This window comes from Mauremys reevesii, linkage group 18 (genome assembly GCF_016161935.1).
Source record: "Mauremys reevesii isolate NIE-2019 linkage group 18, ASM1616193v1, whole genome shotgun sequence".
NCBI lineage: Eukaryota > Metazoa > Chordata > Testudines > Geoemydidae > Mauremys > Mauremys reevesii.
Genome location: NC_052640.1, coordinates 33,185,863 through 33,207,262, shown reverse-complemented (window position 1 = coordinate 33,207,262; position 21,400 = coordinate 33,185,863). Strand labels below are relative to the sequence as shown.

General features: G+C 56.2%; 2 non-coding genes across 2 annotated transcripts; both read right to left on the bottom strand.

Moving 5' to 3' along the window:
* Window positions 1–1,107: 1,107 nt before the first annotated feature.
* Window positions 1,108–1,180, bottom strand: TRNAQ-CUG. Its single transcript has one exon. It is a non-coding gene; the product is annotated as a tRNA-Gln (tRNA).
* Window positions 1,181–14,766: 13,586 nt separating this feature from the next.
* Window positions 14,767–14,838, bottom strand: TRNAQ-CUG. The gene has a single exon. It is a non-coding gene; the product is annotated as a tRNA-Gln (tRNA).
* Between the last annotated feature and the right edge of the window lie 6,562 nt (window positions 14,839–21,400).

Here is a 21,400-nt window from a genome sequence, read left to right as displayed (position 1 = left end):
CTACCCACCTACCCTTTCATTGATCACACTTGGTAACTACTAAGCAGAAGCACAGAATCTAGATGGATTTGCTGCGTCTCCTGCAGGCCTTCCTAATGGCACAGCAGGGCTGCTCTTGGCTCTGCACAAGGTTGTTTTGTTTAGCAGTGACTGTGAAGGGACTTCCAGCTATTTGGCTGTGGGAACTCTGGTATTAAGTGGACACCCTGTCTTAACTGTGTATGGCTGTATTGCTTGTAGATTTCTATATTCTGTACTGATGTTACCAAATGGAGTATTTTGTAGCGGTCTGCTATAATTTAACTTATACAAACTATGAATATGCTCCCTCAGACTTAACCACCCGCCTTTCACACACTCCCTGCTTCTCACTGTCTGGGCTGGGAACAAGCCACCGGCATGTGCGTCCATTGGATTATTTTTATTTAATTACTTCTCATTGTTAAATTATTTATGTTTTTTAAATTTCATTGCAGTGCATTTTCTTCCTGCCACTGTCACCTGGCAGCTAAGGGATGTGAGATTCTCCTCCATTGCGTTTCTGCCCACGGAAAAGAAGAGACCCCACACTTCAGTACCTTTGGAAATAAAAGCAACCTGGAAACAAACCAGCTGTCTCCTCAGTGTGCAGTTTGTGTCTCTTTTGGTGCAGTTGATGTGTGTGCAGCATGTGTGGTGGACAGGGGCACTGTGTGCTCACATGGGAATTCACCATCCTTGGTGCAGGATTTGACTTGTTCTGGGAGTGAACATAGCACTTGTGGAGTTTCAGGCACAGGCTGCATGACCCCCTCCATTTATCTTTGGTGCAGATACAGCCCAGGCAGCACTAGTGCAACCTCCTCTCCTGCTGCCCTCCACCATCATCTGCACAGCCCACCTGTCAGGGCAGAGGGAAATGTTGCTCCATGGATCCTGGTTCTCAGATGGGACTACCCTGGGATGGGGAGGTGTGGTTGCATCCATTAGGTCACCAGACTGAGCCTTCTAATATCCCTTGGTGATTGTTCCCAAGATCCAGGACTTTGTGCTCAAACATCTCCCAGCTTCCTTGTTTAATATAAAGGCCAAGGTTTCCTTGCAATATACAGGAAGAAAGTAGATTTTCACCCCAGATGGGACTTGAACCCACAATCTCTGGCTTCAGAAGCCAATGCCTTATCCATTAGGCCACTGGGGCCCTGATGTACAGCTACTGAAGAGATGGAAATTCCATCTCATACATGCACATTCCTCGCTTTTGCTTCAACTCCATATAGCCCCTTTACGTGAATTTCAGAAATGTCTGCATCCCGGGGCAGCGAGGCAACTGGGCAGGTTGCTGACACAATTACAACACAGAATACAAAGTGTACAGTGCTGACTATATATAGTTTTATTACAAATATTTACACTGTAAAATATAAAGTACTATAGTGCAATCTCTTTATCATTAAAGTGCAACTTGCATATGTAGATTTTTTTTTGTTGCATAAGTGCACTCAAAAAGAAAACAATGTAAAACTTTAGAGTCCAGTCAGTCCTACTGGGTTCAGCTAATCGCTGAGACAAACAAGTTTGTTTACATTTACTGGAGATAATGCTGCCCGTGTCTTATATACGTCACCTAAAAGTGAGAACAGGCTCTCTCATGGCACTTTTGTAGCCAGCGTTGCAAGGTATTAACGTGCCAGATATGCTAACATCCATATGCCTTCATACTTCAACCACCATTCCAGAGGACATGCTTCCATGCTGATAATGCTCGTTAAAAAAATAACGTGTTAATTTGTGACTGAAGACCTTGATGAAGAACTGTATGTCTCCTGCTCCATGGTTCTATCCGCATTCTGCCATATATTTCATTTTATGGCAGTCTTGGGTGATGACCCAGCACATGTTGTTCACTTTAAGAACACTTTCACTGCAAATTTGACAAAACGCAAAGAAGGTATAACGTGAGATTTCTAGAGACAGCTACAGCGCTGAGCCAAAGTTTAAGAATCTGAAGAGCCTTCCAAAATCCAAGAGGGACGAGGTGTGAAACGTTGTCAGAAGTCCTCAAAGAGCAACACTCTGATGCAGACACTACAGAACCTGAACCACTAGACAGGAAAATCAATCTTCGGTTGGTGGCATCGTTATCGAGCAGTACCTGTCATCAGCATGGAAGCATGTCCCTGGCCTCTGATTGCTAGCAGCTCGGAGAGGAGAACAGGGCTGGACCTCTCCATGGCCGCCTGGTCTGCTCACTCCCTCTGAAGCCCATAGCCAGGGCCAGCCTTTGGGGTGGGTGCCACCAGGGAATTGCCCAGGGGTACCATGGTCAAGGGCGGTGCTGTACGGTAGCAGAGAGGTGTGTGCTGCTGGTGTAAAGTCAGAAACTGCTCCCGGCTGGCAGGGGAGTGCTGCTTGGGGTGGTGCCCAGATTTCTCCCTGCTCCCTCCCGGCATAGGAACATGGGGGGAGGGAGGGGAAGAGAAGGGGGAGAGAGCGGTGATGAGCGGCTACTGCTCCCCCCTCACAGCCCCCTAGCGATGTGCGGAGGAGCAGTGTTCAGGGGCGGCGGGGGGAGCGAGCAGCAATGCAGCTACTCCGTGCATCCAGGTCAGTTTCCCCGAGTGGGCACAGGAGGAGGTGCAGGGGTTAGGGAAAAGGGGGCACAGGGCTGGGTTTAGGGGTGCGGGAGGAGGCAGGGGTTAGGGGAACTGGAGGGGGCACAGGGTTAGGGGTGCAGAGCTTCAGGGTTGGGTGCCGGGGGGGGGGAGCAGGGATTAGGGGGACAGTAGCACAGACCCCACCTACTCCTCCTGCTTTCTCCTGACACCAGCACCACCCTTCCCAGCATCGCCTCATGGCAGCATCTGCTTCCGGACTCGCACCAGAAACGGGAAGTCTGGGCCCTGCCTGGCAGCGGCTGTCAGGAAATGGAAGCAGGAGACACGACCACTCCCATGGTGCTGTGGGGCCTGTCCTGGCTGGTGGGAGATGGAGGCAGTGGATACTACCACCCCATGGTGCCATAGGGTTTTCAGGTGGGGTGCCTCCCCCCCCAGGTTGGGCTCCAGGGGAGGTTTGGCATCTTAAGAGACTGGGGGGGGGGGTTGCTTGGAGGAGGTTTGAGGACCAACAGCGAAGGGGAAGTTGGACACTGGCCAGAATACCAGGGAGACAAGGCAGGTGAGGTGATACCTGTTACTGGACCAGCTTTGGAGCCACACAGGGTCTTCTTCATGCAGGGAAAGGTGCTCAGAGCATCACAGTTCAATAGAAGGTGGAACGCTCTGCCCTGAACACCAGACATTCCCTGCTTCCTGGAACGGGGGGGCCTGTCCCCATTGTCCTGTAAACAGCCCCACCATGTACCCCAGAGGTGGCTGCATCTTAGCACCAAGACACCAGTGGTCACTGCTCCAGAGGAGATGGTACATACAGGCCACTGCCCTACGTGGCCCCACACGTTACTGCCCCAAGAGATGAGGTACACACAGGCTACTACTCAAACTGGGCCCCTGGGGTCACTGCAGCACTGGTTGTGGGGATACATGCAGGGCACTGCCGCACATGGCCACCAGGGGCCACTGCTGCAATGGTGGTGGTTTGGGGCAGGGGATGATAAACAGGCCACTGACTGAAGTGGCCACTACCACAATGGTGTGGGGAGAGAGGAGGGAGATATCAATAGGCACTGCCACACCAGGGCATCACAGGGAGGTCACTGCTCCAATTAGTAGAGATACACATCGGGTAGTGCCCCAACTGGGGGCCCTACCCCAGAGAGAGAGGGGGCTGGGGAGAGAAGAGGAAATCAAAGGCCACTGCCTCACTTAGCCACCAGGGGTCACTACCTAAATAGGGGACAAACACACAGGGCACTGCCCCACCTGACCAACAGGGGTCACTGCCCCAATTGGGGATATACAGAGGGTATTGCCCCACAGAGATGCCAGGGATCAGTGCCTGCCATACCTGGCTCAGGGGTAGAAGGGATAGGGTGACCAGATGTCCCAATTTTATAGGGACAGTCCCAATATTTGGGGCTTTTTCTTATGTAGGTGCCTATTACCCTCCACCCCGTCCCGATTCTTCACACTTTCTATCTGGTCACCCTGGGGGGCAGGGGCAGGGAGCGAGGGGCTACACACAGGGCACTGCCATACTTGGCCACCAGTGCACATCCCTAGTGGGGGAGTGACACACACCAGGAGCAGGGCTCACTGCCACAAAGGGGTTGGAAGATACTGAGGGCACTGCCTGACACGGCGACCCAGGCACCCTGCCACCTTGGGGGAGGTGAAAACACACCTCAGGCACTGATTCCTCTGGCTACCAGTGGTCCCTGGCCCACGGCAGGGGTTGGGGGGACTAAATCCACAGGGGACTGCCCCACTGGGACAACACGCGTCACCGAGATGAGAGTGGGATATGCAGAGGGCACTGCCCCAATGGCTCATATACATACAGGGCGCTGCCTCACCTACCCACCAGCGCTCACAGGCACAATGGCAATGGTGGGGTCACATAGGCAACTGCCCTCAGTGGCTACCAGGGGTCGCTGCAGCAATGCTAGGGGATACATGCCAGGCATTGCTACCCTCACCACCAGGAGTCACTGCTCCTACAAGGAGGCCCCTACAGGACACTCTTGTGCCTGGCCAGCAGGGTCACTATCACTGGGAGGGGCCATGGGGAAGCAGAGAAAGAGCAACTAACTGCAGTGGGGAAAATCGTCATCTACCGGGAGAAAGAACGGACTCCGCTTAGGACATCGCACCAACTCCGGCCAGGCTGGATACCAGCACTGGGCTGGAGCAGCTCCAGCCAGAGGCTGGGCGGAGGCAGGTGACCTCGGTCTCTGTGCTGAGCAGGATGCGTTGGCAGCGAGGAGGGACAGGGAACCCCAGCCAGGGTCTTGCTGCCCAAGGAGGGGAGATCTGTGGCAGTTTTGGAGTAGCTGGTTCAGCAGCCGTGAGCCGCATGCTTGTCCCCGCCTGAGCTCTCCAGGAGCACATAACACACAGGTGTACACTGGATGTAGGCACCAGTGTAACGACAGGGCCAGACTCTGCTGAGTGCTGCCTGCGAGAGACAGGGGCAGAGTCAGACGGGCAGATGGGGGCAGGAGATGACAGGGCCAGCGGCCATGAGCTGAACCCATCACAAGTCCAGCCTGTGACGTCACCATCCGTCCCTGCAGCTCCATCTGTCCCACTGTCCGTCCAACTCTCAACCCCATCCGTCCCCAATGTATGCCACACACCCCCTTCACCCATCTGCCTCACACACTCATCTATTTCCTCATGCATCCTGCTGTCCTCTGATTGTCCCTGCAGGGCCCAGCACAAGGAGGCATAGTGGACCCTGAGTGAGGCTTTTGGGTGATGCAGTAATGGAGCTAGCGGGTGATAAGGAGGGTTCTGGGAATCTCTAATCCCAGCCCCACTTCTCCTGTGCCCAAAGCCATGACCACGAGCCCACCCCTCTCAGTCTCAGACCCCACAGCCCCAAAGACATGACTGGCCACTCATGCTGTGACCCAGTTACACAAATGAGGTCTACCCGAAGATAGAGGGTTGGAAGAGCAACCCCCTTATCCTGGCAGGCAGGACACATCCTTTCCAATATGGCAGAGACCTTGCCCGGGGGCAGATGGATCCAGCTGAGCCCATAGGAGACTGGGGGAGGAGGAGCAGAGGAAGAGGATGCAGGCAACTGAACATGACAGGTGTCCATGAAAGGAGAGAGAGAGTTTGAGTGTAAGTTGGCCAACATAGAGAAACCTCGGAGGAAGAAAGAAACTCAGAACAGGGAGTCACCCTCATGGATCCAACTTTCTGCTAGGGAGCACACACCACTCCTGGCCAGAGATGATCAGCCCTCGCAAATGGCAACATCATCTCCCTTGAAGCCACAGCTAGTCTGGAAACCCACATCCAGGTAACGGGAAGTCCCTGCCTGGAGCCAGGAGGACTGTGACCAGAGCCCTTCCCAAACCAGATACATATCTCACCGACAGAGACAGCTACTCTGATCCCAGCTGGGCAGGTCTTGCCTGGCATCAACAGGATTCACGCAGTCACTGCTTTCGCTCACTTTCCATCTCACCTCAGGGCTGGACTCCGTCCCCGCGATTTATTTTCTCTTGGTATGAAACACAACACAAAAGAAAAAGCAACGGTGGCGAGGCTCCTCTTCTCACTACTCCCACACCCCAGGGCTCCGGCTTCAACCCTCCTCCCATTCTGCCATCACACCTACAATTAGAAATCTGCAGCCTGGGCTCACACCTGGTTGTCTCCCCAATCCTTGGCGCTGTCCAGCACGTCTCCCTCCACAGAAGTCACCTGGCCTCGTCTTAGACTCCATCTTCATATTGCTCTTCTCCTTCCCAGAGCTCCTGCTCTGCCCCTCAGGCCTGTCTGTGCTCAGCTCTGCAGGCAGAGGGGAAGGGGCAGGATGGGAACACACACGCCCCATTCCAGACACCCCGCGGCATCCACCGGGCTACCAAACCACGTCACCTGTGGCCAAAACCACCCCCCACCCCGAGGGAGCAAACAGCCTTTGTGAGCCCAGCACACACAAGGCAGGAAAAGAGTCACACCCACCCCCAGCCCAGCCCAAGGGGGAGCTTCCCTCACTTCCCGGCCACAGGCCCACGGGGCTCCTGGATGGGCAGTGGGGCCCCTGAAGAACTAGCTCAGCGTGTGATGAGTGACTGGGGGGTATGTGGGGCAGGGCCGCCCGGGGGGGGGCAGGAGGGGCAGTTTGCCCCGGGCCCCACAGGGGCCCCCACTGGAGTTTTCGGGCCCCTGGAGCAGGGTCCTTCACTCTCCCGGGGCCTGGAAACCCTTGCGGGCCGGGCCCAGGAGCTTCCTCCGCTCCGGGCGGAAGGACCCCGCTGGCGAGTTACCGCCGCGCAGCGGCACTCCGCCGACGAATTCCGCCTCTGCCCCGAGCCCCCGCCCGGATCCCACGGATCCCAACGCCGCAGCGCCAGGGGGGGGGAGCCTCGGGGCGAGGGAACCGGGGCCTCCCCCCGCGCGCCGAGTCTCTGTCCCGCGCCTCTCCGCCAATCAGGAGCGGGAGGGGCGCGGCGAAGGGACGAGTTACGGCCCTCCTGCAATAGAGGCCGCGTGAGAGAGACAGAGAACTACGCTTCCCAGTGTGCACCGGGAGGAGCGCGTTGTCCGAGCAACCAGCGCACTTCCGCCTGAGACGAGCCAGGAACTACAACTCCCAGCCTGCCCCGGGCACCTCCGTCCTCTCGAGCCCAGGGAAGGGCGGGTCCCTGGGTCAACCTGACACCTCCTCACAACTCCTCAGCCCCGCCCCAGAGAGCCCCGCCCCTCCGGCTCCTGACGCGAACTCGCGTGTCCCGGGTCTCGCCTGCCCTGCCCCCCTTGGCCTCCTGCTTCTCCCTTCTCCTGTCTCACCCGGGGCTGGATGGAGCCATATGGAAATATGGGGAGCCAGGACTCCTGGGTTCTCCCCAGCCCGGGAGGGGGTAGAGTGGGGAGGGGCAGGGCTGGGAGCCAGGACTCCTGGGTTCTCCCCAGCTCCGGGAGGGGGCAGAGTGGGGAGGGGCAGGGCTGGGAGCCAGGACTCCTGGGTTCTCCCCAGCCCGGGAGGGGCAGAGTGGGGAGGGGCAGGGCTGGGAGCCAGGACTCCTGGGTTCTCCCCAGCCCTGGGAGGGGGTGGAGTGGGGAGGGGCAGGGCTGGGAGCCAGGACTCCTGGGTTCTCCCCAGCTCTGGGAGGGGTGGAGTGGGGAGGGGCAGGGCTGAGAGCCAGGACTCCTGGGTTCTCCCCAGCTCTGGGAGGGGTGGAGTGGGGAGGGGCAGGGCTGGGAGCCAGGACTCCTGGGTTCTCCCCAGCTCTGGGAGGGGTGGGGTAGAGTGGGGGAGGGGCAGAGCTGGGAGCCAGGACTCCTGGGTTCTCCCCCAGCTCTGGGAGGGGGGCGAGGGGGGTAGAGTGGGGGAGGGGCTGGGGTGCCTGCTGCCCTCGCAGCGAACAGCAGAGCGCCCCCTGCAGCTTGCCGCCCCAACCACGTGCTTGGTGTGCTGGTGCCTGGAGCTGCCCCTGGTTCCAGCCCCTCTGCCCAGGCAGCTCCCCCAGCCTGACACACACACACACACACACACACACACACACACACACACACACAGAGCCCCTGTACCCGCCCCACCCCAGGGCTCCTCATCCCAGAGGGGAGCCCCCCGGCTGAGTGGGGAATCAGACCCCCCCGAAATTACCCTGGGACCAGCTTGATCTTCCTCCGCCCTGCCCTGCTCTGCATGTATTCAGAGTGAGTCAGTTTCCCTGTCCCAACCTGTGTCCTGCCATGTGTCTCTTCTCCTCCCCAGTTCCTTCCAAACCGCCCCATTGCCCCTGCACCCCGGGCTGGGTCTCTGCCAACCCTCCTGCCCCCAATATCTCCCTGCCCCTACAGGTCTATAGGGCTGGATCCCTCCCTCCCCCCTTCTCCCCTCATTTCCTGCCTCTGGGGGTCTATGGAGATGGGTGTCTCCTCTGCCATCTCCTCCCCTGCCCCCAATATCCCTCTGGGGCTCTCTGGGGCTGGGGCTCTCTCCCTGCCCCTGTGCTCTCCCCTGCACACGATGTCCTGGGAGTGACTCAGTTTCCCTGGACCAACATTTCACACACCCCACCCCCACCCGACATGTCTCCCTCCACCCCACCCCCTTCCTCCTGCACCCCAGGCTGGGTCTCTGCCAATCCCCTTCTCCTCCTGACCCCAAGATCTCCTGCCCCTACAGGTCTATGGGTTGGGTCTCTCCTTCCCCGCCCCCATCCTCCCCAATATCTCCCTGCCCCAGGCCGTCTATGGGGCTGGGTCTCTCCCTGAAGCCCCGCCCCCAGCGCGGGGCTCACGGACAATCCCCGCCCGGCGGCTGTGACGTGCTCACTCCCTGCAGACAACTCAGTCCCTGGAGACTAAAAGGACAGAAGGTGTCACGTGTCCATGGGCGGGGCTATGCAGATGAGCAGTGTCTGGCGGCAGGACGGAGAGCAGCGAGATGAACCGAAGGAGCCCGTGGAGAGAATTCTCTCCGTGTGGACAGAATCCGTGTGGGAGTTCGTGCTGTGGGTGCCTGCACCGGAGTCACTTCGGGGCAGTGATTGCCACTGAGCTGCATATTGACCAAAGGTGTGTGAATGGAGTGTGGTGCCTGGCGGGGAGCAGCTCATGGTGAAAAAGAAAGCAGTGGGAGCAGCAGATCCTGTCCTAGCAGTGGTTTGTGCGGTTTCTTTGCAACCATGAGTGGGATTGTTGTGGGTGCAACTAGACCCCACCTTCTCTGATGGGGCGGGGCTTCTACTGTCTGCCTGGGGGGGGGGGTCCATGATGTCACAGCCCTTGGGGGGGGGGGTTGAATCATGTTTCTGAAGTGGGAGAGCAACTTCCCCTGTTCCCACTCATTCTCCACTAGGGGGCTGGGATCTCTAGGGAGGGGAGCCCAGGAAAAAACAGTCTCCCCTATGGAACCAGGAGTCCTGTCTCCCAGTCCCCCTGCTCTAGACCCTCCACTCCCAGAGCCAGGGATAGAACCCAGGGGTCCTGGTGCCCAGCCCTCCCTGCTCTGACCACTGACCCCACTCCTCCCAGGGTGGTGCAGGGGTCACTGGGTCTGTGTCTCAGCTCTGCTAAGGGCCTTGACTTATTTTCTCAACATTGCTTACTTCTGTATCCAGCATATCTGCCCCCGCCCAGTCGCGGCCCACCCCCCAGGGGGGGCACCAGCAGTGTGCCGGGTCGAGATGGGAAATTGTCCAAGCTGGCCCAGGAGAGACATGTGTGTCCCTGCTGGTGGGGCTGAGCCCCGCTGTGTGTGTGTGTGTTGGCTTTGCAGGATTTTGTATCCTGCAGCAAGTGACACACACATTGATGCACAAAGGGACTCACACAGTCCCAAGAACACTCACACACAACACACCCAGAGGGGCATGCTAGCTCCATCCCCAAAGAGAGAAACAATCACACCCCCCAGCCATGCTCACAATCACACACACACTGGAATATTCACAATTGTGCTCAGAGACACAACCGCACACAGTTCACTCCCACTGCTCCCAACACAAGGACCTCCTGCCCCATACAGCATGTGCCAAGGCCTGTGGAACTCACTGCCACTGGACAGCTACCAATGAGAATGGACCTTTCCAGGAGACCAATAGACATAGCCGTGGCGACAGAGGGGGCTGGGCTTCCAGGGCCTGACCCTGGCTGAGACTGGTTCTGACCATAGGGGTCTATCCAGCCGGGGGCAGCGTGACCCACACACAAACCCACCAGAAGCGCCTTTCTTAGCAGGTCTCCCAGGCCATCCCCCACCCTGCCCCGGGTTGGGTAACAAAGGGGCAGTATGAGACTCTGGGCCATGTGTGAGGAAGTGGGACTGGTCTTACTGGGGTCTGTGAAGCTTCGGTGTCCCCAGTGCAGTTCTTAAGTATCTAGCAAAGCAAAAGGCCAGTGCAACGGAATGCCTGACACTCTGTCTCCTAGCAACTGATGGCCTGGGCCCCTCCCCTGCAAAGGTGCAATTGAAGGTGTTGGAGACAAAGGGGTCAGGTGACCTCCTGGCCCAGGAAAGAAGCTGAGCAGAGAGGAGGGGCTGGAGGGGGTTGGGCAGACTGGAGCTGGCTGGGGAAAGAAGGGAAGCACAGACAGGGCTCTGATCCCCAATGGGGGCTATGGGGCTCCTGGGGCCCCAAGATGGACCTAACGGGGGATCCTGTTATCTGTGCCTGCAAGACCTGTGTTGGACTGTGTTCCTGTCGTCTAAATAAACCTTCTGCTTTACTGGCTGGCTGAGAGTCACTGTGATCGCAGGAAGCTGGGGGTGCAGGACCCTGACTCCCCCACACTCCGTGACACCATGTCGCAACTCGGCCCCAGCCCCCCACTCACACACGCTGGTGACTTGGGTAACTGCCGAGGGATTGCACAAGAGAGAGTCAGAGCCAGGGAGAGAACCCAGGAGTCCTGGCTACCCCCCGACACACACTCTAACCACTGGACCCCACTCTGCTCCCAGGGCTGGAGATAGAACCCAGGAATTCTGACCACCCCCCCCCCCGCTCTGACCACCAGACCTCACACTCCCCTTTTAGATTTTAGTCTCGCTGCCTCTTCTATCCACCCACCCCACCTGTCCATCCCTTTGCTGCAGGTTTTTGGGGTGTCACCCCTGCTCTGCATTCCCCCAGTGCAGCCCAAGGCTTTTCCTCCTCAACCACACATCCTCACCCCTCTCGTGCTGGATCATCTGCTTGGCCCCCTGCCCCCTCTCGGGATGCGCTGTGCGGCTGGGGATTGTGCAACGGCCCAGCACCAGGCAACACAGAACAGACACCACGTGCCCTGCCCCACCTCATGTGAGCTGCTCTCCAGGTGCATCGGAGCCCGGTGCCCGCATCTTGGCACTCCTGCCCCACAGGGGTGAGCTGCAGCCCCACCACACTCCGCAGAGGGGAGAAGGGTCAGGCCAGCCAGCCCTTGTAAGATGGGGAAATCACCACCAGGGTCAATGGTATGGGGGCTGTGACATACAGAGAAACGGTTGTTGCGCCGGCAGAGGGCAGCAGAGCATGCACACACACACAATTGCAAACATACACAAACACATGCATGAATCCAGACACACACACGCACAGAATTGCTAATATACACAAACATCCGCACAAATCGAGCCAACATCAACACAACTGCTAACAGATGCAAACACATGCACAAATCCAGCCACATGAACACACAGACTTGCACAGCCACAAACACCCCCTCCCACACACAAAACCCCATGCAGAAATCAATCAATCAATCAATACACACACGCACAATCCCCATTCTATGCACACACCTTGGGTCAGTGTGACACTGAATACTTCAATTGGATGGGGCCCAGCACCATGGCTATTCCCTGCCCCCAGGGCTTGCAGGGGTGGATTGGGGCACAGGGGGCACGATCCATTGCCAGACAAGGGGTGGGGGGGTAGAGATGGGGATGGAACCGTGGCACCACCCAGTTCCTGGCACAGGCTCCTTCCAGGATTTGCATTTCTTGGTAGTTTTCACCCCATCACCACTTCCTGCCCAGCCCCCTCCTGCTGTGCAAGACGGTTCTGGGGGGACGGGAAGAACCCAGGAGTCCTGGCTCCCAGCCTCACCTGTGCTAAGGTACGAGACTCTACTCTAACCGCTGTGCTGGGACTTGAGCCTAGGAGTCCTGACAACCATCTTCCTTTCATCTAAACTCTAGACTCCACTCCTGCCCTTTGGGGAGCCAGGACTCCTGGGTTCTGTCTCCAACTCTGGGAGCAGAGTGGGGTCTAGTGGTTAGAGCAGGAGGAGCCAGGACTCCTGGGTTCTACTCTCAGTGCTACTGTGTGACACTGGGCCTCTGTTTCTCCTCCCACTTTTTGGGTGTGGAGCCTGTAAACTCTCTGGGGCATGGCCTGTCTCTCGCTGTGTCTGGGCAGCGCCTGGCCCAACGGGGCCTGATCTCAGCTGGGGCAGGGACTGTCTCTGTGTCTGTGCAGCCCCCGGCACAACAGGGGCCTTGATTCTGCCCCGGTCTCTGTAGGTGCTGCTGTTGTACAGATAAGTAGTCGTGATACTAAAAGGCGTGGCAGTGCGTGAGTGCACCACCATTGCCATGCAAGGGCTAAATGTGATTCTTATCCCTGTGACCCCCTGTGAACCCTTCCCCCCCCCCGATTCTCCACCCTGAGCCCCTTGTACCGCTGCCTTTGTCAACGGCAATGCAGAAAGCCACCCAGCTCTAGCCCTAAAACAAGAAGATGACCAAAAAAAACCTCACACCAACAGGAAACCAGCCCCAGCAGTTTGTGACTTCACTTCCCAAAATTATATACACAAACACACACACACAGAGCCCCGCTCAAACAGCCCCCTTTGCCAATGCACCACCTCACCTCGTCCAGAGAGGTCTAGGTGGGAAGCTTCACGTGGGAGCAGTGATGGACAGCACCATCAAGGTAGGTTCTGGAGATGGTCCTCCAGATGCAGGCGTCTGGGCTCCAACTGGCACTGGGCTCACACTGGGCTGTGTTCAGTTCCTCTCTCTGGTGTGCGCCCCGGCTCCACAAACGCCCCGCCCCTGCTCTTTCCTTCTGGTACAAAAATATCCTCTTCCTTCGCCCCAGCGCGAGACACCCACGGTGCTGCTCAGCACACGCCTTCCCCCCACCTTCCCCCCCATTCCCAGGAGCGTGCAGGAAGGGAGTCATGATTGGGGAGAGCCCGTGTCCCGAGGGGAGGGTATTTTGGGGCTTGCCCCCTCCACAGAGCATGGGGGTGCCAATAGGCACCTATGGATGGTCCCGCCAAGCAGGGCCAGGATGGAAATGGGGGGCCTGTTCCCCCAACATGGAGAATCTGGGTGCAACCTTGCTTAACGGGTCAGTCTGTCCTTTCTCTGACTCTCTCATTCCAGCTTCAGCTAGCACTTGTGGTTCATTTGCTCTTTTTCATTCCTTTCCTTCTCTAGCTTGTATGTCCTTGCTTTCTTTTTTCCCCTCTACCTTTCACGCTCTTGCTTTCTTTCCTTCTTTTTCTAATATTTTTTCTCTCCCTTTATTTCTTTCTCTGCCTTTCACATTCTTTTCGCTTGCTCTCTCTCTTGCTGGTTATTTTTTTCACTCTTTTTCCTCGCTCCCTTCCGACCCAAGCGGGTTCTCCTCACACAGATTTTGACAGGTTTTCCCCCTGATCAGCAAGTGGATTAAGCACGACTTCAGTGGGTGTTTGCCAGGCCAGGAAGCAGGCTGGCCGGGTGTCTTCATGGCCATCTGCTGTCCATGCATAGGCATGGTCCTCCCCTCCTCTGGCCCTGACCTCAGTCGCTCTGTGGCTTATAAGCCTTCCCTCAGAGCTGTCAGCACCAGCCGCCTCTGCTCTAGGTGCCCAGAGGAGGAGAGGTGTGCTGGGCTCCAGCCTGGGACTCTTCCTCAGGGCCGCCCAGAGGGGGCAAGAGGGCAATTGCCCCAGGCCCCGAGCCCCACAGGGGCCCCACGAGTTTTCGGGCCCCTGGAGCGGGGTCCCTCACTCGCTCCGGGGGGCCTGGAAAACTCTTGCGGGGCCGGGCGCAGGAGCTTCTTCGCTCCCGGTCTTCGCCGGCGGGGGGTCCTTCCGCTCCGGGGCGGAAGGACCCCCCGCTGGCGAATTACCGCCGAAGACGGAGCGGGACCCGCCGCCGAAGTTCAGCTCGGTCTTCGGCGGTAATTCGGCGGCGGGGGGCCCTTCCCTTCCGGGACCCGCCGCCGAAGTGCCCCGAAGACCCGCGGCGGGGACCTCCCCTGCCGCCGAATTTCCGCTGAAGACCGGACTGCGCTTTGGCGGCGGGTCCCCCTTTGGCAGTAATTCGGCAGCGGGGGGGCCCCCACCGCAGCTCGTCAGGGCACTTTGGCAGCGGGTCGCGGAACGGAAGGGCCCCCCGCCGCCGAAGACCCCAGGCCCCCGGAATCCTCTGGGCGGCCCTGCTCTTCCTCCCTCCTGCCTACCAAGCCTGGCCCTGCTTTCTTCAAGTGCCATGTGGGCAAGAGGAAAAGTGTGGCCACAAGCACCAAACTTGTGGGCATCAGGTCAAGCAGTGAGAATCCCAACCCCCAGAGCCACTTCTAGACCCCCACCAAAGACCTGACTCCAGTAGGGAGGAGTCACCCAGCAGGAGGGAAATGATTCACTCTTACATAGCTGGAGACAGGAAAGCACTTTGAGCACCAGATCTTTACCACCAGCTAACACAAGGTCCCACTGAGATTTGAACTCAGATTGCAGGATTCAGAGTCCTGAGTGCTGCCCGTTACACCATGGGACCAGCTCATACTGCCTTCTCTGCACATTGGTGACTCTCACAGGGCTGGCTTGTGTAAGGGACTGTTGGCCCTTTACTAAAACTTAGTGGGGTTTTTGGTTGGCTAGTTTCCAGTCCCAATAGAAGGGGGAAGGGTCAATGGGAAATCAGGACCCTGAGACTGACATGCCCCTGGTGCAATGGTCACCAACTGGTAGGGAACAAGTGAGACTTTGTTAATGGAGAAAATTCCTGGTGAAAATTGGCAAAGCTGTGGAGAGTTTGAAAAGTTCCAGTGAATTTACACATGGGTCTTTACACATGGGTCTCAACCTCAATTTACCTTAGGGCCAGTGCCAGTCCTCCCAGTGGGCCAATAATGTCACTCACACCGCCCAGAACCCGCCCCCCAAAACTCTGGCCCTCACCTGCCTAAGGCTCTGGGAGGGAGTTTGGGTGGGGGAGGGGTTCTGGGGGGCAGGCTCTGGGAGGGAGTTTGGGTGGGGGAGGGGTTCTGGGGGCAGGCTCTGGGAGGAGTTTGCAGCGCCGTAACATGGGCGAGGCGAGTGAGGCACTTGCCTCAGCTGCAGAAAGTGGAGGGGTGCAGCTCTACCACGATCAGCGGCGCTTCGGCGGCAGCTCTACCACTGCCACTTCTTCGGTGGCAGTTCGTCAGTGGGTCCTTCTCTCCGAGAGGGACTCAGGGACCCGCTGCCGAATTGCCACCGAAGGATGAATGAAGCGGCGGTGGCAATTCAGTGGCAGGTCCTTCCCTCCGACAGGGACTCAAGGACCCGCAGCCAAAGAGCCTGGAGCTGGCCCTTGCCTTGAGTACAAAAATTCCTTGTAGGGCTCTGGGAGTTTGGGTGCTGGGTGCAGGCTCTGGGCTGGGGCCGGGAGGAGGGGGACCAGGAGGAGGGTGGGGGTGCAGGCTCTGGGAGGGAGATTAGGGTGGGCAGGAGGGTGTGTGTGGAGGAGGGAGTTGGGGGCAGGTGTGTGTGGAGAGGGTGCAGGCTCTGGGAGGGAGTTTGCGGGGAGGAGGAGGGGTATGTGGGGAGGATGGGGGTGCAGGCTCTGGGAGGGAGTAAGGGGTGTGGTGCTTACCGGGGTGTCCAAGGTGGGGTGGGCTGGGGGCTTCCACGTTCTGCTGCCCCCAGGCATCACCCCCGCAGCATCCCATTGGCTGCAGGGGCTCGGGGTGGGGAAGCGCGGAGGCACAGACCCACCCTGCCCTGCCATGCAGAGGGGCCGGCAGCCATTGGAGTGAGCAGGCAGATGCTGCTCAGCTCCGCTGCACTGCTGGGGCTCCTGGGGGGGAGCACCTGGGGGCAGCAGGTGGGGCCAAGGGAGTGACCCGGTCCCAAAACTGCTGGAGCCCCACGGGTGAGACCTGGGGACCAGGACTGCCAGCCAAACTCCTTGAAGAGGAGGTGTCCCTCTCCTGTCAAAATCTGATCTTCCTCCTTCAGTTCAGTGACAGCTTGAATTGTTCCTTATCCCGGCAGAGCCAGAGGATTGAAAGCAGCAACATCAAACCCCTGTGTAGCTCGCAGGAATGGACATAAACACTCCCTGGTATCTGAGGAGATGTTTAGCTTTGCCCTTGGTCAACTACAAGGCCAAAGGGAAAGGAGGTGGCACCAAAGGGAAAGGAGAGTGAAACATGGCACATCATTGTTATGCCCACGGTGGCTGCAAAATCTTTTTATGTACTTCTTCTTATCAGCAGTGCATTATTTTCTCTGGCGTCTAGACCTTGACTATACCTTGGCCAAGAAATTTGTACCTTGATAAAATAATTGACTGCCCCTGGTGAAGGCAATGGACTTGACACCCACTGGGATGTCCCAACACCGGTACAAGTGCTAACAACATGGCTGCCTTTTAGCCATCGATTTTAATCGGGGCAATACATTGAAACAACCCCTGTTAAATCATTTCTCAGCCCGAGTCCTTCACCCACATTCCCTAGAGCATTGGGCCACCACGTGGACGTTTCATTTCCCACCTCAATTTCACAGAGACACAATTTCCTTTGCACAGATCCATAAACAGTGAAATCTTCCTGTGTCTCTGGTCTGAGCCAGGGCATTCGATTCCAGTGAACCCTTCTCTCCTGCAATGGCAATGGTCAGACAGAGGGGTCGTGGCACCTGCATCCCTGGCAGGAAGCTATTGGCTCAGCTCTTTCTTTCTGCTGCTGCTGTTAGTCCATGTAACATCAAGGGTGGAATGCAAGGCTGAGTTCACACACCAGCCCCCTGAAATATTTCAGTGCCCCAGAGAAATCCTGCCCCTGGAACAATGTGCTGGAGATTTGACTAGGAAAGGGACTGTCTGAATTGTCAGAGTGGGGAATGAACAACAATCTACAGCAATGTCGTTCACACAAACACACTCTCATCCTGCTCCAGCTGGAAGGGAAATGGGCAGGAATTCTCACTGTTCACCCAAGGGCACACTTACACTGATGCGCAGTCATGAGCGTGCTGGGGAAGCTGGTCTGAGCAATTTGAAGTGACAATTCAGTGAGAACAGAATCATCATGTAGTGGAATAATTGTATGTCAAGTAGTTGTGGCCGAGTGGTTAAGGCGATGGACTAGAAATCTATTGGCGTCACCCTGCACAGGTTCAAATCCTGCCAACTACACAAGCACTGTGCTGTTGTTATTATCACTCGAATCTTAGTGCCTGAGCATCCACAGTGCAAACTGGAGCCAGATCTACTTTCACTCTGTGGACACCTAAAATGCTGCTGTGGCATTGCTATAGCACTTTGGAGTAAACAGTGATTGGAGGGGTTTTCCCATCCCTGTAATAGCTGCATTGACTGAAAAATTCTTCCTTTTCTTTACCACTATCTAACCAGGGCTTAGGTCACCTTAACTGTTTGGGTTGGGTTGGGTTGGGGGGTTCACACCCTGAGAGACGTCACTCTGTCAGTTCAGTGCCCAGCGTACACCAGCCCTTAGATCCCTCTTGGTATTTCAATGCAGGCACTGACCTGTGAGAGGAAAACATCAGCTCACAAACACACAGACTGAATTCCCCACATTTCATCTCGCTGCATTTCCAGAAAGTCACGAAATTCAATTCATTCTTGATAGGACAGAGAAAAAATAAGTGACACTAAGTTTTTGGCTTGGGTAAATAAAATTAAGTGTTTAATTAATATAGTACAAATCTGTACTGATTCCTCTAACTAACATCACAGTGTGAAACAGGAACAGAGACAAAGCTTGTCAGTGACGACTAATTTCGCAAATGATCTTCCCATTATTAATTTCCACGCTGCCCCCATTGGAGGTCTGGGCACCTCCAGTGTCATTGCTCTGCATTCACCTGCCCCTAGAATTGTTCTCGGACATTCACCTTCCTCTGCAGCGTGGGGCTCGGGTCACTTGCTGGAGGATTCCCTGCACCTTGAGGTCTTTAAGCCACGATTTGAGGACTTCAGTAACTCAGACATAGGTTAGGGTTTTATTACAGGAGTGGATGGGTGAGATAATGGTCCCTTCTGACCTTAAGTCTATGAATCTAGTCCCAAATTTTAGTCCTGCTTTGGGACAGTGTCTGTCATGCAAGAAACTGCCCAGTCTGCGCTAGCAGTGAGGCTCCCTCACTAACAGCTGAAATCAGGGAGAGCTGTGTGAAGTGCAGGGCCCCAGGGGTGCCTGAACAGGGGGAGAACAACACCCCAGGACTTTTAAAAATGGGAGGGCTCTGAAAGGGGAGGGGCCCAGCCTCTGTAGCAGGAATGCAGGGCAGGCGAGTTCACGGCGGGCATTATGGGATACTGGTGGAGGCCATTATAGTGATATAATGACCAGCAGCATTTACACTGAAAATTTGTCACTTTAAGTTTGCTGCACAAAGCTCTAGGCCTCTCGTCAAGGTGGTTTTATTTTGTCACCAAAACAGGGCAATTTTGTCGCCAGACGTGGCATTGCAGTGTGTGCACCAGCCAAAAGCTGCCAACCGAGGGAGCGTTGTGTGTTTTTCACACACCTGAGCAATATAATGATGCTGAAATAACTTTGCAGTGCAGACCTGGCCAAAGATTCACACACACACACAGAGCTTGCAAGGAAAACGTCACCTGCTCCTCTGCTTTGCAGAATTCAAACACAAGCAAAGCTTGTCAGGCCCCAGTGGGGATGGCAGAGAGTCAGGTGTGGGCAGACAGTGTGTTTTAGCCACAGGCAGGAACCATGGCTTAGCTGGCTAAAGCACCTGTCTTGTAAACAGCAGATCCTGGGTTCAACTCCCAGTGGTGCCTTGTTGGTTAACTTTTAGGGCACCTGGTATTGGCTACTGACAGAGGACAAAACACAGAGCTAGGTGGGCCTTTGGTCCAGCCCAGTGTGGCTGTTTAAACTGGGATTGAGGAGAAGGGTGAAGAGGAGCAGGCTCTGGTTGGGAGTGAGGAGCAGTGAGCATAGGAGGGACTGAGGGTTGGGTCTGAGGGGCACTGGGAAAGAGGGGACGTGGGTTTAGGCTGAAGAGCATCTTCATTTGGGGATCCAGCAGGACAGGGAAGGCAGCAGGTGATTCTAATTCCTTAGGGATATTCTGTGTGTTCGTGTGTGTGTGTGTGTGTGCAGGAGGAACATGCTCTATGCCCAGAGGCCTTTATTCCTTCAGGCTGCAAGGACAGAGGGGCTGTCAGGAAGTTGCCCCTTCAAACCCAACAACACAAAAAGGCCCTTCTGAGGAAAGGACCAATCCTGCAGAGAAAACGTACCCTCCAAGAGGACTCCAGCAAGCCAGTGTAAGATCATGGGGAGTAGTTTATCACCTGACCAGGGACTTGAACCCTGGACCCTCAGATTAAAAGTCTGATGTTCTGCCAACTGAGCTAACCAGGCTCCCAAAGCAAAAGAGCAAGTTGGTGCAGAGGAGAAACTAGTCAAGAAAACAAGAGCGGGAAACAATAGGGGAAACCTGCTGCTCTCTCTGGCCTGGTCAACACTACGAGTTTATATCGAATTTAACAGCATTAAATCACATTAACCCTGCACCCGTCCACACAACGAAGCCCTTTATATCAATATAAAGGGCTCTTAATACCGATATCTGTACTCCTCCCCGACGAGGGGTGTAGCATTGAAATCGATATTGCCATGTTGGATTAGGGTTCGTGTGGCCGCAATTCGACGGTATTGGCCTCCAGGCGCTATCCCACAGTGCACCATTGTGACCGCTCTGGACAGCAATCTGAACTCGGATACACTGGCCAAGTAGACAGGAAAAGTCCCGTGAACTTTTGAATTTAATTTCCTGTTTGCCCAGCGTGGAGCGCTGATCAGCACAGGTGACCATGCAGTCCCAGAATCCAAAAAGAGCTCCAGCATGGACCGTGCGGGAGATACTGAAGCTGATCTCTGCATGGGGAGATGAATCCGTTCTATCAGAACTCCGTTCCAAAAGACAAAATGCCAAAACATTTGCAAAAATCTCCAAGGCTATGATGGACAGAGGCTACAGTAGGGACTCAACACAGTGCTGAAACTTAAGGAGCTGAGACAAGTGTACCAGAAAGCCAAAGAATGAAATGGATACTCACAGAGGGAGGGGCGACTGATGACTGTAGCTATCCCACAGTTCCCGCACTGTCCGAAAACCATTTACATTCTTGGCTGAGTTCCCAAAGCCTGAAAGGTCAAAAACATTGTTGTGGGTGGTTCCGGGTATGTGTCATTCCCCGCCCCCGTGAAAGCCGAGGGATAAAAATTGTTTCTCACCTTTTTTCACTGTCACCGTATGTCTACTGGATGCTGCTGTGAGACACGGTGCTGCAGCGCTACACAGCACCATCCTCTTCCCTTCCCTGGCGGACGGCAGACGGTACAGTAGGACTGGTATCCGTCATCGCTGTCCCATGAGTGCTCCTGGCTAGCCTCGGTGAGATCAGCCGGGGGTGCCAGGTCATTCTCTTCTTTAAGCGTCTGTCAGCACCATCCAGTAGACATATGGTGACAGTGAAACTAACTCAGGCAATCAGAGCAGCAGATAAGACAAATCTTGAGCTACTCTGAGGCTCCAAGCAGACATGTTACCGAGACGGAAACTGGCCAGGAATTCTTTGAAACGGCGTAAACACGTCTAAAAGTATCAGTTTGCTTTATGATGAGGGGATGGGGGGAGGGAGATTTAAACTATTTCCCTGAATCACATCTCCCTTGGCAGCTCAGTCACCATTTCAGCTAGAGCAGAGCGGTGGAGCCTGGGCACTGGGCCACTCGGGGCCTTTAACACCACAGCCCTGGGGAGGGGGGGCTGAGATGGACCATCCTGCGAGGAACACGAGTCCTTCTACCATCCACCACACCCTGGTTTGGAACTGCTGCTGCTGGCTCACCCCATCTGTGGGGACTTCTATCCCCTCTGCCTCCCTCTAGCTGGGGGTTTTCCCTTCTGCACCTACCTGGCAGGGCAGCCCCCGTCTGAACCCCTGATCCTGTCCCAGTTTTGTCCCTCTGCCCATCCTGCCCCTCCGATTTCCCCCTTCAGGGGGATTTTCCGGCCTTTGATTGCAGGGAGCAGATTCTGATGGCGCGTGAGGGCAGCAGCTTGCAGCTGTT